This window comes from Anolis sagrei, chromosome 3, assembly GCF_037176765.1.
Source record: "Anolis sagrei isolate rAnoSag1 chromosome 3, rAnoSag1.mat, whole genome shotgun sequence".
Classification (NCBI taxonomy): domain Eukaryota; kingdom Metazoa; phylum Chordata; class Lepidosauria; order Squamata; family Dactyloidae; genus Anolis; species Anolis sagrei.
The window spans coordinates 171,928,896-171,943,529 of record NC_090023.1 but is presented as its reverse complement, the minus strand read 5'-3'; positions in this window follow the sequence as shown (position 1 = coordinate 171,943,529).

Genomic DNA, 14,634 nt, shown 5'->3' with positions numbered 1-14,634 from the left:
TAGAGTATTTTAAATCATTTTATCCTGTACATGTGGCCCGCCCACTGTTATCGTGATTGTGTTTATTGGAATGTTATTTTGTTACTGTATTTATACTTTTTCTCTCTCTATGCAATTTTGATGATGTTGCTTGTTGTTTATGTTCTGGTTTTAGTTTGCTGTAACATGTTGTCCGGGCTTGGCCCCATGTAAGCCGCTCCAAGTCCCCATTGGGGAGATTGTGGTGGGGTATAAATAAAGATTATTATTATTATTATTATTATTGAATCTGCAAAAATATTATCATCCTTTGTCACCTAATCCATGCAACACAGAGACCATAAGTTTTAAGAAAAATGACAACCTAAAAAAAGAAAGGAAATGAAAAAAGGCATTACTAAAACTAAAAGATTAAAATTTTAAAACCAAAGGAATAATAATAATAATAATAATAATAATAATAATAATACTTTATTTGTACCCCACTACCATCTCCCCAAGGGACTCGGTGCGGCTTACATGAGGCCGAGCCCAATACAACAATACAAGCAATTAAAATAAAATAAAACATAGACAATAAAATATACAACATTATCAATAAGACAACACACAATTAAAAACAATGGGAAGGCCAAATGTATCACTCTAATGTTTCTCCTTATAGAAAAACAAAGAACAAAAAGCAGGAATTAAAAGATTAAGCATTAAAAGGACGAACATATTATTTCCTCTCCAGCCAGAGGAATGTTCCCAAATGAGAATACACATAGCTGTAAAACCCTTATGTATGTTGTGCAGAGACCACAAAGAATGCAAACATTTCAGCAATGCAATATATTACAGGCTATTTACTGGCATTGCTACGAAAATTCTCCATCTCCTGCTACCTAGAGGAAATATTAGGCATACATGCTAAAACTAATGCCTTGTATATATATGTCAGTATGTTATAAAACATATTTTAATTCTACACATGTCTATTTCACATTTCCAAGAATTTCTCCAGTTCACTGGCTGCAGTTCAGACACTATTGCTTTTACAAGGCATTGATTTAGATATGTTTGTACTTTTGGGAGATTCCACAAACACTGAACAGGCATATACTGGAGTAAAAAATTATTCTAGATACCCATAGAGAAACGAACATCACATGGATGTCCCAAACATGGGCGCAGAGGTGGCCCTAGGTAATTTTCAACGGTAAGCAAACAGTATTTTGCCCCCCCCCCAACCAATCACTGATATATATTTCTGTTCGTTGTGGGAGTTCTATGTGCCATATTTGGTTCAATTCCATCATTGGTGGAGTTCAGAATGCTCTTTGATTGTAGGTGAACTATACATCCCAGTGCTACAACTTGCATATGTCAAGGTTTATTTTCCCCCAAGAGCGCCTCAAGAGTGCCTGTTCTGTCACGCGCTGGGCTTGAAATAAATTGCTTTTAAAACAGGACGTGCAACTTTAGCCCAGGGGGAAGCCAGGGAGCCTGAAGAGAAATTCTTAAGGATTTTCACCATAAACAGTCTTTAGAGGGCTTGGGAAATATAACAAAGTCTTTATTGGTGAACAATCAACAGAAACTTCTTTGTCTTCAAAGGGTTAAACAAATGCTTCCAGGCTTTTGTGCTACTGGTGGCTTCTAACTTTAAAGGAAAATCCCTTTCCAAACTTCTCCCAGGCTAACTGTGAACCTAAACCTAACTGATGTGGGCGCCACTACCGGGTTGAACTGCGTCTCAAAGCACCGAGTGGACCTACCAGTAGGCCTGTAGTCACTTAGCTGGATTTCTTGATGTTTAAAGCTGTTATTCCCTCCGAAATTCCTCGGGGCTGTAAGGCTGTTTCCCTGGGAACCTTTGGGAATCTTTAAATGCTCTTAAGACTGTTCTCCACCGGGAAGTCTTAAGGGTTGAAGCCTTTGTACAGGAGAAAGTCTGTTCACATCCTGTACATTGACTTTCCTTGCTGAGACTGACTGAAAATGGCTCCCTTCCCTTCTCAATTGTCCTGAACAGGGGGTGGAACCAAACTTAATGATGATGGACAGGAGGCCTGCCCTATAACTGCAAACTTTAACAGGAAGCCACCCTTCTGCAGAATCCCAAACCTTGGGCTGCAAGCAAACACTTAATACAAAGCAAATAAAGTTGGAGCTTCTGGTACAGCTGTACCAGCACAGCGCCCCTGGGCAAAATCAACTATACTGCAAATGCTTACTTTGCATAATGGGTTGAGCCGCCCCTGCATGGGCGATAGCAGGAGGAATTCACTGGGCAGCATGCCAAATCCATGGGGAAAAACCGTCACCCTGGGTCCTGCATTGCCGCTTTCCACAGCACACAGGGGAAAGTGTCACCGCCCAGCTTCCCCCCACACCAGCCCCATTCTAAGCAACGAGAACACGGGAAGCCTCCTCTGTTCTCTGGGCTCTGTCCTAGGATACTTCCAAGACAGAGCCAAGATGGAGCACTGCCGGAAGTAGTCCTGTATCACTAGGTTCTGTGTTGGTTCCAGCCTGGACATGTCCTAGGATGGAACCAGAAGACAATGTGATGAGGTCCTTAGAGAGAAATTAACTTCATGTTGTCAGTACAGACTTATAACCAAGTTTTGCTTTCAAGGATTTGCTGTACAGCAATGTTGTTCTGGGATGATGACTTCCTGTTATATCAGATGTTGCTGAATAAGAATATGCAACATAATGATCAAGTTTGGATAGGAAGTGGATTAGCAAGGGACAATTCACTACACAAAATATCAGGTTGAGTGTGTTAGCTGAGCCACAAACTAGTCAGATACTAACAAAACTAAAGCCATCCTTTGTTACAAGCTGAAGAATTCAAATAAATCTACAGGAAACTAAAAAAAAACTTTGACAAGATTCAGATACACTTACTGAGGCTAAAGGTCTTGTTCACATGTCAGACAAGCTCCCCCGTGACATGTAATACATGATACAGGTCGATATCCATGGTGTATGTGTTTTTCAGTGCTACAGACCAGCTTGTAACTATTATTATTTGGGACAAATGAAGATTCGTCTTTTGATCAGGGTTTCTCAATGTATCAAGATGCTCTTTCTCATCAAGGACAAGAAAATGATTTCTATTCATAGTGCTTGGAATTCTTTGCAATGTGTATATATGCTGAAAACAGATGACTCATTGGCATTCCTAAACCAAATAAGCCCCATCTTGAACACAGTCTGCCAGCAACCCATTGCAGAGGAACAACCCCACAGATCCTTGTGTTTACATAAACAGTAGGAGAGTAAAACATTCAGAGAAGCAGCAGTTCCCAGTTCCCAAGAATAATAATAAAAACTCCTCAAAGCTTAACTTTAAGAAAAATACAATGGAAAATTTGTCTTGAGACAATTACCAGATGTGCCGTACTCTGAAGACATGCTAGTTCTTTTACTAATTGGCTTTTGTGCTACATAGTTATTTTAAGAGTAATTTACTTTGAAGATGTGTATTAAAGAGAGGGCTAGAAGTTTGAATCAGCAACTTCTTAGATACTGATCCTCCTTTCTGCGACACATTCATGGCCTAGTTTCCACTGAGCTGGAAAATCTGTCCTTATGCCCCACTATTCCTAATGCAAAGGGGTTTAACCAGTATGGATTGACTTCTAGCCCTCAAGTTATACTGCCAAACCTACTGTAGATCAATTGCATATGAGCATTCAGTGATTAAAGCATAGCACACAATTTTCACCATTGCCTCACCACCAGCTACTTTCAGTGGGACAATGAGTTCTACGAACAGAAAGATGGAGTAGCTATGGGGAGCCCTCTCAGCCCGGTCATAGCTAATTTCTACATGGAACACTTTGAAAAACAAGCCCTGGAGACAGCAACAAAAAAGCTCACGATATGGTTCAGATATGTGGATGACACTTTCACCATTTGGAGCCATGGAGAAGAAGAACTCAACAGGTTCCTGGACCAACTTAACAGCATCCATCCAAACATCCAATTCACCACGGAAAAAGAAAATGAAGGAAGACTGCCTTTTCTAGATGTCCTAGTCATCCGCAAACCAGATCAACAATTGGGTCACACCGTTTACAGAACCCCCCCCCCCCCCCCCCACACACACACACAGATAGATATCTACATAAAAACTCCAACCATCACCCAAGTCAAAAAAGAAGCACCATTAAAGCCTTGGCAGACCGTGCAAAAAGAATCTGCGAACCCCACCTCCTCCAAGATGAACTGAACCACCTCAACTGGGCTCTCCAGGCCAATGGATACTCCACCTCAGACATCAGAAGAGCTGCAAGACCAAGAACAAGCCACGAGAGTAAAGATGAAGATCCACCCAGAGGAAAAGTGTTCCTGCCATACATCAAGGGAACCACTGACCGCATAGGGAAGCTGATGAGGAAACACAACATACAAACAATCTACAAACCCACCAAGAAAATCCAACAAATGCTATGTTCAGCAAAGGACAAGAGGGATCCTCTCACCTCTGCAGGAGTCTACCGTATACCATGCAGCTGTGGACAACTCTACATAGGGACCACCAAACGCAGCATTGCCCAAACACGAATCAAGGAACATGAAAGGCACTGCAGACTACTTCAACCAGAGAAATCAGCCATAGCAGAGCACCTGATGAACCAACCTGGACACAGCATTTTATTTGAGAATACAGAAATGCTGGACCACTCTCACAACCACCATGTCAGACTACACAGAGAAGCCATTGAAATCCACAAGCATGTGGACAATTTCAACAGAAAGGAGGAAACTATGAAAATGAACAAAATCTGGCTACCAGTATTAAAAAAAACTCTAAAATCACAACAGCACAACAACAGAGAGGAAGCAGGCAGGGACATCTAATTACCTCTCAACAAAAGTTTGCTCCAGGCACAGTCAGCCCATTGTATGCTAATCAAGGGGGTCAGTTGAAACATTCACACCTAGCTCCAGCAGACAAGAGTCATTTGTCTCATCCTGGTCATTCCACAGATATATAAATCCTTTTTCCTAGTTCCAACACACCTCACTACCTCTGAGGATGCTTGCCACAGATGCAGGTGAAACGTCAGAAGAGAATGCCTCTAGACCATGGCCATACAGCCCGAAAAACCGTACAACAACCCATAGCACATAAAGCTTGAAAGAATGTATATTTCTACTAGGGTTGGAATGGAAATGTGTCCCTTTCCCAACTGGAGTTCAACTTGAAGTTCCTGATCCTTTTAGAAACATACATGGGAAGGAAAATAGGAGTCAAAGAAACACAGATATCTATGACCAATAACAAAATGCAAGTTGTAAACTCTTATCAACACACAGCTATGTTAACATTAACTGTGTAAATTGGTTTACACTGCACATAAATATAACGAAGAAATAAATAAATCCCTAAATGGGTGATAACAAACAACATAATAGATATGCCAAAAAGGCACCCAAAGCAAACATTCAGTGATGATAAAGTAATTATACACATTCCAATAAGATAGATTATATATTATTACTTTTTGAGAACCGAGCAATAGTTTGATGGTTTGTGCAACTCACATTCTTTTTACTATGAACAGAAAATTATCCAACTTCCTGACAAAAAAAGCACACTATGAACTTGGGGGGAAAATCCTAGCCCATGCCATTCACATGGGCTTTTCACATAAGACTGTATATCAGCAGATTGAGAGGAAGATCATAGAATCAAATCAAAGAGTTGGAAGAGACCTCATGGGCCATCCAGTCCAACCCCCTGCCAAGAAGCAGGAATATTGCATTCAAATCACCCCTGACAGATGGCCATCCAGCCTCTGTTTAAAAGCTTCCAAAAAGGAGCCTCCACCACACTCTGGAGCAGAGAGTTCCACTGCTGAACGGCTCTCACAGTCAGGAAGTTCTTCCTCATCTTCAGTGGGAATCTCCTCTCTTGTAGTTTGAAGTCATTGTTCCACGTCCTAGTCTCCAAGGAAGCAGAAAACAAGCTTGCTCGCTCCTCCTTGTGGCTTCCTCTCACATATTTATACATGGCTATCATATCTCCTCTCAGCCTTCTCTTCTTCAGGCTAAACATGCCCAGCTCCTTAAGCCGCTCCTCATAGGGCTTGTTCTCCAGACCCTTGATCATTTTAGGCGCCCTCCTCTGGACACATTCCAGCTTGTCAATATCTCTCTTCAATTGTGGTGCCCAGAATTGGACACAATATTCCAGGTGTGGACTAACCAAAGCAGAGCAGAGGGGTAGCATTACTTCCCTGGACCTAGACACTATTCATGCAGGCCAAAATCCCATTGGCTTTTTTTGCCGCCACATCACATTGTTGGCTCATATTTAACTTGTTGTCCACAAGGACTCCAAGATCTTTTTCACACGTACTGCTCTCGAGCCAGGCATTGTCCCCCATTCTGTATCTTTGGGTCCCAATGGGTCATAATCTTACAAAAATATCCAAACACATTTTTTCTTCTCCCTACATTTTCAGTCGTATTTGCCCAGGGAGCTTTTATGCATGATAAGCAGCCATAGCTTTAGCGACGGCAAGGGACAGGGTGTCTCATTACAAACTTGCTCTTTCGGTGGCCCAGAGCCAGACAAACAGACAAACCACACTTCCTCTCAACGCAGCCTCTGCCCTGAAATAGTCAGACCATTCCAGTTTGAAGTCCCCCACCTCCAAGAATCCCAAACATCTCCCTGCATCCCCATGGAGCATAAGCCTAAGCCAAGAGCTAAACTGGGGTCCGTGCCTTTAATCTTAATAGGCAGGTCAGGAGCCCTGGTGTCTGTAATGGTGTATCTTATGTTAGCACTGAGTGAGGCCCCTTGAGAGAACAGGAAACAAAACTAGATAAGACAAAAGGAAGGAGGAATACAGAGTAATTTGTTTTCTGGTGAGCATTTTGCAGACAATTAGTAGTGCCATCCAAAATCATTTCAACAGTAGTTACAGCACTATATTAGATTTCCTAGATGTAAACCTTAGATAGTAGGGCTGGGCGGTTTCGTTTCGTAATTTCGTAATTTCGTAATTCGTTAAACATTCGTTATTTTTTTTTATAACGAAGCGATATTGAACCATTCAGGAGCAACTAAAAAAAGAAATGAATTTTTCCAATTCGTTTCGTAATTGTTTCGTAATTGTTTCGTTATTGATTCGTAAATGTTTCGTTATTATTTCCACATGTCTGGTGCAAGTTTTAGGGTTGCTGTTTGTTTTCTCAGTGAAAAAAAATATAATTATCACACCAACAGTCAACAACAGAGGGAGAGGGAAGCTTCAGAAGATTTTTTAGCGTATTGCGCGATCGCGGCCGCCATTAACGAATTGATTCGTAATCGATTCGTAATTGTTTCGTAATTGTTTTATGATTTCCGAAATTTCGTAAATATCGAACTTTTTTTAAGGAAAATTTCGGAATTCTTTTAAATAACGAAACGCAAAAACCCCCTAAAAACGAATCGAGTTTAGAAACAAAATTTTCCGTGTTTGGACAGCCCTATTAGATAGTACTGAGGGTGCACTGCACTGCACACAATCATATGTAATACACCTGGGGTATTTTAATGTGAAATATCAGATTATGACCCCAGGAATACAAAAGATTCCTTACTAAATGAAACAATCTTGCAAACACTGAACTCTCTCAGCCTTATCACATTTCCTTAAATTTTACTCCGTTTTCTTCCTTTGTTATCTTCCAGATTGTGATACTTTTATCGTTTCATCTGGCATTGCCATTAATGTGTTATTTATTTATCGTGTCAGTGCAACCAGTCGATTATATTACATTTCTAACAGAACAAAGCAAAAAAACAAACAAACAAAAAAACCAGACAAAATACGAAAATTGTGAGTTTGGTAGTTGATTAAATGTCCTTTGACCAGTATCTGGCCACTTGGAGTGCTTCTGGTGTTGCTGCAAGAAGGTCCTCCATTGTGCATGTGGCAGGGCTCAGGTTGCATTGCAGCAGGTGGTCAGTGGTTTGCTCTTCTCCACACTCGCATGTTGAGGATTCCACTTTGTAGCCCCATTTCTGAAGGTTGGCTCTGCATCTCGTGGTGCCAGAGCGCAGTCTGTTCAGCGCCTTCCAAGTTGCCCAGTCCTCTGTGTGCTCAGGGAGGAGTTTCTCATTTGGTATCAGCCATTAGTTGAGGTGCTGGGTTTGAGCCTGCCACTTTTGGACTCTCGCTTGCTGAGGTGTTCCAGCGAGTGTCTCTGTAGATCTTAGAAAACTATTTCTAGATTTAAGTCGTTGACGTGCTGGCTGATACCCAAACAGGGGATGAGCTGGAGATGTCTCTGCCTTGGTCCTTTCACTATTAGCTGCTACTTCCCGGCGGATGTCAGGTGGTGCAATACCGGCGAAGAAGTGTAATTTCTCCAGTGGTGTAGGGCGCAGGCACCCAGTGATAATGCGGCATGTCTCATTAAGAGCCACATCTACTGTTTTAGTGTGGTGAGATGTGTTCCACACTGGGAATGCATACTCAGCAGCAGAATAGCACAGCATAAGGGCAGATGTCTTCACTGTATCTGGTTGTGATCCCCAGGTTGTGCCAGTCAGCTTTCGTATGATATTGTTTCTAGCACCCACTTTTTGTTTCTAGCACCCACAGAAGCGACCAGCATGCAATTAATGTGTTTACATATTATCATTGTCTCTACATTTATTTATGCATTTTAATGTATGCACTTGTACCAGTAACTAAAGAATCTGGAGCATGCTTTCTCCAGTTGTATGTATTTTTAGTCATTCACATTTCAACACATGCACATGGGTTGTTTCCTCTTTATTCCTCTGAAATACCCTGCATTCTTTGCAATGTACACATTTTTGTGAGGAACTGTTTTTTCCCCTTTGCAATGAGTCCAGGAGGTGTGAAAATTCTGTTGTCATCAATACTCTCAAATTCAATGAAATTCTTTTCCTTCTTTAGCATCAAGTTCTAGTGTGCCATTATTTTATCCACAGATATTTATTTATTATTTATTTTATTTACCACACTTTTATCCTGCCTTTTTCAGCCTGAAGGCGACTCAGGGCAGCGTACAGACTGGTAACAATTAGATGCTGAACACACATAAATACGTCGTTTAAAACAGGTTAAATCTCATAATAAAATTCATATAAAAACAATTGAAAACTATAAAAATTGATGACTTCCAGGTTTAAATCCATGTCCATTTGCATTGTTAAGCCATTCCATATTCTGGGTTGTTGTAGGTTTTTTGGGGTTATATGGCCATGGTCTAGAGGCATTCTTTCCTGACGTTTCGCCTGCATCTATGGCAAGCATCCTCAGAGGTAGTGAGGTTTGTTGGAACTAGGAAAATGGGTTTATATATCTGTGGAATGACCAGGGTGGGACAAAGGACTCTTGTCTGCTGGAGCTAGGTGTGAATGTTTTAACTGACCACCTTGATTAGCATATAATGGCCTGACAGTCCCTGGAGCAAACTTTTGTTGAGAGGTGATTAGATGTCCTTGTTTGTTTCCTCTCTGTTGTGCTGTTGTAATTTTAGGGTTTTTGAAATACTGGTAGCCAGACTTTGTTCATTTTCATGGTTTCCTCTTTTCTGTTGAAATTGTCCACATGCGCTGCGTTTGGTGGTCCCAAACACAAATCAAGGAACATGAAAGGCACTGCAGACTACTTCAACCAGAGAAGTCAGCCATAGCAGAGCACCTGATGAACCAACCTGGACACAGCATTTTATTTGAGAACACAGAAATGCTGGATCACTCTCACAACCACCATGTCAGACTACACAGAGAAGCCATTGAAACCATTGAAATACACAAGCATGTGGACAATTTGAACAGAAAGGAAGAAACCATGAAAATGAACAAAGTCTGGCTACCAGTATTAAAAAACTCTAAAATTACAACAGCACAACAACAGAGAAGAAACAAACAAGGACATCTGGTGGAAAAAGGAAATGAGAAAGGTGGGAGGGTTGCTTTTTAAATCCAATTTGGGCAAAGGTGGGAGCTTTTTGCCTCTGCCATTTGTCACTGCCTTTGGGCTGGTGGGAAGCAGACCCTTTGCTGTGAAGGCGACATTCATCAGCTCACTTCTGAGTGAAGAATAGCACTTACTGCTTTTCATTTTCAGACGATATGGGAAAAAATGATTGAAGGGTGACAAGACAAGAGCATAAATGGCTGAAGATCTGCCATACTGTTTATTGTTGTTCCTTTTGTATGCATTTTCTGCCTTACAAAGAACCCTCTGGCTCTTCTCATCAATAAGTTTTCAAGGGATGTATTTCATGGCTGGAATCACTAGGTTCTTGTGGGTTTTTCCGAGCCATAGAGCCATGTTCTAGAGGCATTTCTCCTGATGTTTCGCCTGCATCTATGGCAAGCATCCTCAGAGGTAGTGAGGTCTGTTGGAATTAGGACAATGGGTTTATATATCTGTGGAATGGCTGGGGTGGGGCAAAGAGCTCTTCTCTGCTGGAGCTAGGTGTGAATGTTTCAACTGACCACCTTCATTAGCATTTAAAGGCCTGGCTGAGCCTGGTAAAATCTCTTGCTGAGAGGTGTTAAGATGTGCCTGGTTGTTTCCTCTCCATTGTTTTGCTGTTGTAATTTTAGAGGTTTTTTTTAATACTGTTAGCCAGATTTTGTTCATTTTCAAGGGATATACAGTTCCAAACTGGATTCCAACTGCAGGTGTAGGTAATACCAGCAGATTCAGGGAACAATCCCTCAACACACACACACATCTTCAATGGAGCAGCCAAGAGCAAAACTAGAAATAACTTTTCATTACCATTTTTGGGCTGGTTGGTTTTTTTGGCAGGGATTGTGAGTGTTTTGAAGATTTCAACCACTCCTTCTACCACAATTTTTCTTTAAGTAGACAAAGAATTTAGCAAAACAGAGAAACAAAACCGAAAGAGCTCTGGTATTTACATGACTGCTAGTGACAATCTTCTTTGGATGGATGTGGGGCTCCTCCTCTCCTCTCCTCCTTTCACAGAAAGAACAGGTGTCCCCCATCACTGCCAAGCGGTTCAGCAGCCAATTCCCTCTTCAAAGGAGTGCCTTGGGTGGCTGTGTGACTAGGTATCAGCATGCAGTCTCTACTTCATACCAAAGGTCACCTGTGCTTGTTGGAAGGGAGGCACCGTGCCTTCTGTTCTCTGCCACATGGAGAATCTCCACCAGTAACTTGTAAACAATGGCAGGCAAAAGTATGATAGCTGGGACCCTACACTGGGCTAGTTGTGCAATGCGGCTCAAAATTAATGAAGGGAAGACATGCGCAAGACAGCAGAGCGAGTGAGATACACAGTTGTGACAGAACAGCAGTGAAGGAATTTAACTCAGGTGGGAGAGGATAAGGGTGAAGTAATGTAAGAGTTATTTAATGATTTTTTATGAATATGGTAAAACGGGATATAAATGTTACCTCTCCCCCTTTCTGGCGAGCAATGTTGCCACGACTCTGATGCAACTGCATCCCTCACTCGCTACGCAGCCTCGCACATGTGTTCCCATCATTAATTCAGACCCACGTTACGCAACCAGCATAGGGTCCCAGCTATCATACTTTTGCCCAAAGGCATTGCTGCTAAGTGGAGAAATTGTAGACATCTTTCCAAGTTATCTTGTATAAGTGAGAAAGGAGGGATTATGACTCGGCATTGTATATGTGGTTTTATCTGTTTGATAGATTGTTATTAGGCTTGGGTAACCACAGAAAAATTTGGTTCTAAACTCGTTTCGTTTTTAGGGGGGCCTTTGCGTTTCGTTTTTTTAAAGAATTCCGAAATTTTCCTTTAAAAAAGTTCAAAATATACGAAATTTCGTAAAATTACGAATCGATTCGTTAATGGCGGACAGGGGGAACTTCTGAAGCTTCCCTCTCCCTATGTTGTTGACTGTTGGTGTGATAATTTATTTTTTATCACTGATAAAACAAACAACAACTATAAAACTTGCACCAGACATACGGAAATAATTATGAAACAATTACGAAACAATTTCAAAACAATTTTGAACCAATTACGAAACAATTATGAAACAATACGAAATAAATTGGAAAAATTGTTTCGATTTTTAATTACTCCTCACAGTAGTCCTGCATGGCTCAATATTGGATCATAAGCTAATTTAAATACGAATTAATAACGAATTACGAAATTAACGAATGAAACCGCCCAAGCCTAATTGTTATATGTTTTAATTGCTTATATGCTTAGATTGTTTATATTTTTTGAGATGTGTTTTATTGTTTACCTGTGCAGCATTAGATTTTTGCCAGATTTGTAAGACACCTTGAGTCCCCTCCCGCGTTGAGAAAGGCATGGTAGAAATAAAGTAAATAACTAAATAAATATAAGGTAGTCAGAAAAACAGCAGGCCCCATGAACTGCCTTTGGGAGGTCAGGTACAGATCCAAACGGTACCAGGCATGCTTCAGCAAGTAATAAAAATGTACACAGAAACTCCAGATATCTTTTCTCTTTCACACAAACAACCACATGCCAGCAAACAGCCCTTCTTGCTCTTCTGCTGGGTGGGAGTGGAGCATATATCTCTTCATTTCTGCAGCCTCAGGGCACCTGGCCGTTGGGTTAGTGTGTTCTTTCTAGCAAGATGAAAGCAAGCTCTCCATAGCTAACCTTTCTGTGACTGATGGTTGATGGATGAGACCAGGCCACATTCCCCTTACCTCAATGCTTTTCCTGGGAGGCAGCTACCCAGGGGCTCTTGGTCTCACCATTGAGAAAATATACACAAATTTCTATTCGAAATAGGACAAACATTTGGTATCACGCAGTCTGATAAGAGAGTTATACAGCTTGCACGTTTCTATGGAATTTTGTTGGTCCTAACAAAGATATTTATTGATTTATTTCATGCATTTCTACCCCGCCCTTCTCACCCTCGAAGGGGAACTCAGGGCGGCCTCACACAAGCATCATATGATGCTATCTGCATATAAACAATCAGAAATTACATTTAAAACAGAAAAAATAATTAAAAACATTATACACATTCATTAAACAATAAATTAAGCATGCCGATTAAAACCAAGTCCAAATCAAGGTAAATCCAATGTCGCAGATTTCCTAAGTTTTCTTACCAATTGCCACTGTTCACTAATCAAATGCCAAGTTTTCAGTTGTCTTCTAAAGGACAGGAGGGAGGTGGCCAACCTGATGTCCTTAGGGAGAGAGTTTCACAGACAGGAGGCCACTGCCAAGAAGGCCCTGTCTCCCCACCAACCGTGTTTGCAAAAGTGGTGGGATCGAGAGCAGGGCCTCTCCTGATGATCTTAAGCTTCATGATTCCATTCATGAATCAATCTATCCACCTATGAGTCCATCCACTTATCTATCCATCCATCTATCAGCATATCTATCTATCTATCTATCTATCTATCTATCTATCTATCTATCTACCATTCATGATTCAATCCATCCAGCTATCAAACCAAATATCTATCTATCTATCTATCTATCTATCATCATCATCATCATCAATTCATGAATCAATCCATCCACCTATTTATCCATCCACCTATCTATCTATTTATCTATCTACCTACCATTCATGATTCAATCCATCCAGCTATCAAACCAAATATCTATCTATATCTATCTATCATCAATTCATGAATCAATCCATCTACCTATATATCTATCCATCCACCCACCCACCTGCCTATCTATCTATCTATCTATCTATCTATCTATCTATCTATCTATCTATCATCAGTTCATGAATCAATCCATCCACCTATCTATCCATCCACCCACCTATCTATCTATCTATCTATCTATCTATCTACCTACCTACCTACCTACCATTCATGATTCAATCCATCCAGCTATCAAACCAAATATCTATCTATATATATCTATCATCAATTCATGAATCAATCCATCCACCTATCTATCCATCCATCCATCCATCCATCCACCCACCCGCCTATCTATCTATCTATCTATCTATCTATCTATCTATCTATCTATGTGTAGATTTGTTTCAATGAATCAAAATGGAACCCTTGTCTTACATGCATGTCTTTGCTCTCTCTCTCTCTTTCTTTCTCTCTCTCATATCCCCCCTCCCCTCTTTCATACAGTAGTGCCAAGCACTCCACTGTCATAATAGACCAATGTCATTTTAGGTCATAGCTGCAGATAATCATTTCTATGAAGGGCCTGGCTAATGTCCTAGAAAACAGAATGTCTCTGTGTTATAAATTACAATTCCAGCTATATCTATACTTCCTTTTTTGTCTTCTGGGTAGGTTTGTATTTACAGATGTATATTTTTAAACATTTACTTGCTTGCTAGCATAGGCATTTTCCCCCAAAGTGCAATATCATTTGAGCAGGGATTTCCTAATTGAAATAATTGGACACTGTAGTATGTCACCAGTTCCTCTTCAAGTGCATTCCCCATGGTAGCTGGGTTTAATTTGTATATCTCAAGAAGGAATTGCACGTGCCTCATTCTGAGAACCCCAATGTGAGGAAAACAAGGCTCTTGCTCCTGGGTGGGATTTCTAAAGGGCTTAGCCATTTCCTTTCCTCCAGCCATGGAGAAATGTTCTGGGAAATGTAAGGGACAATACAAAGGCAAGTGATGCCCTTTGAGGTATTTAACCTCCATTTTAACTTAAAGCAATGTGTTATAAT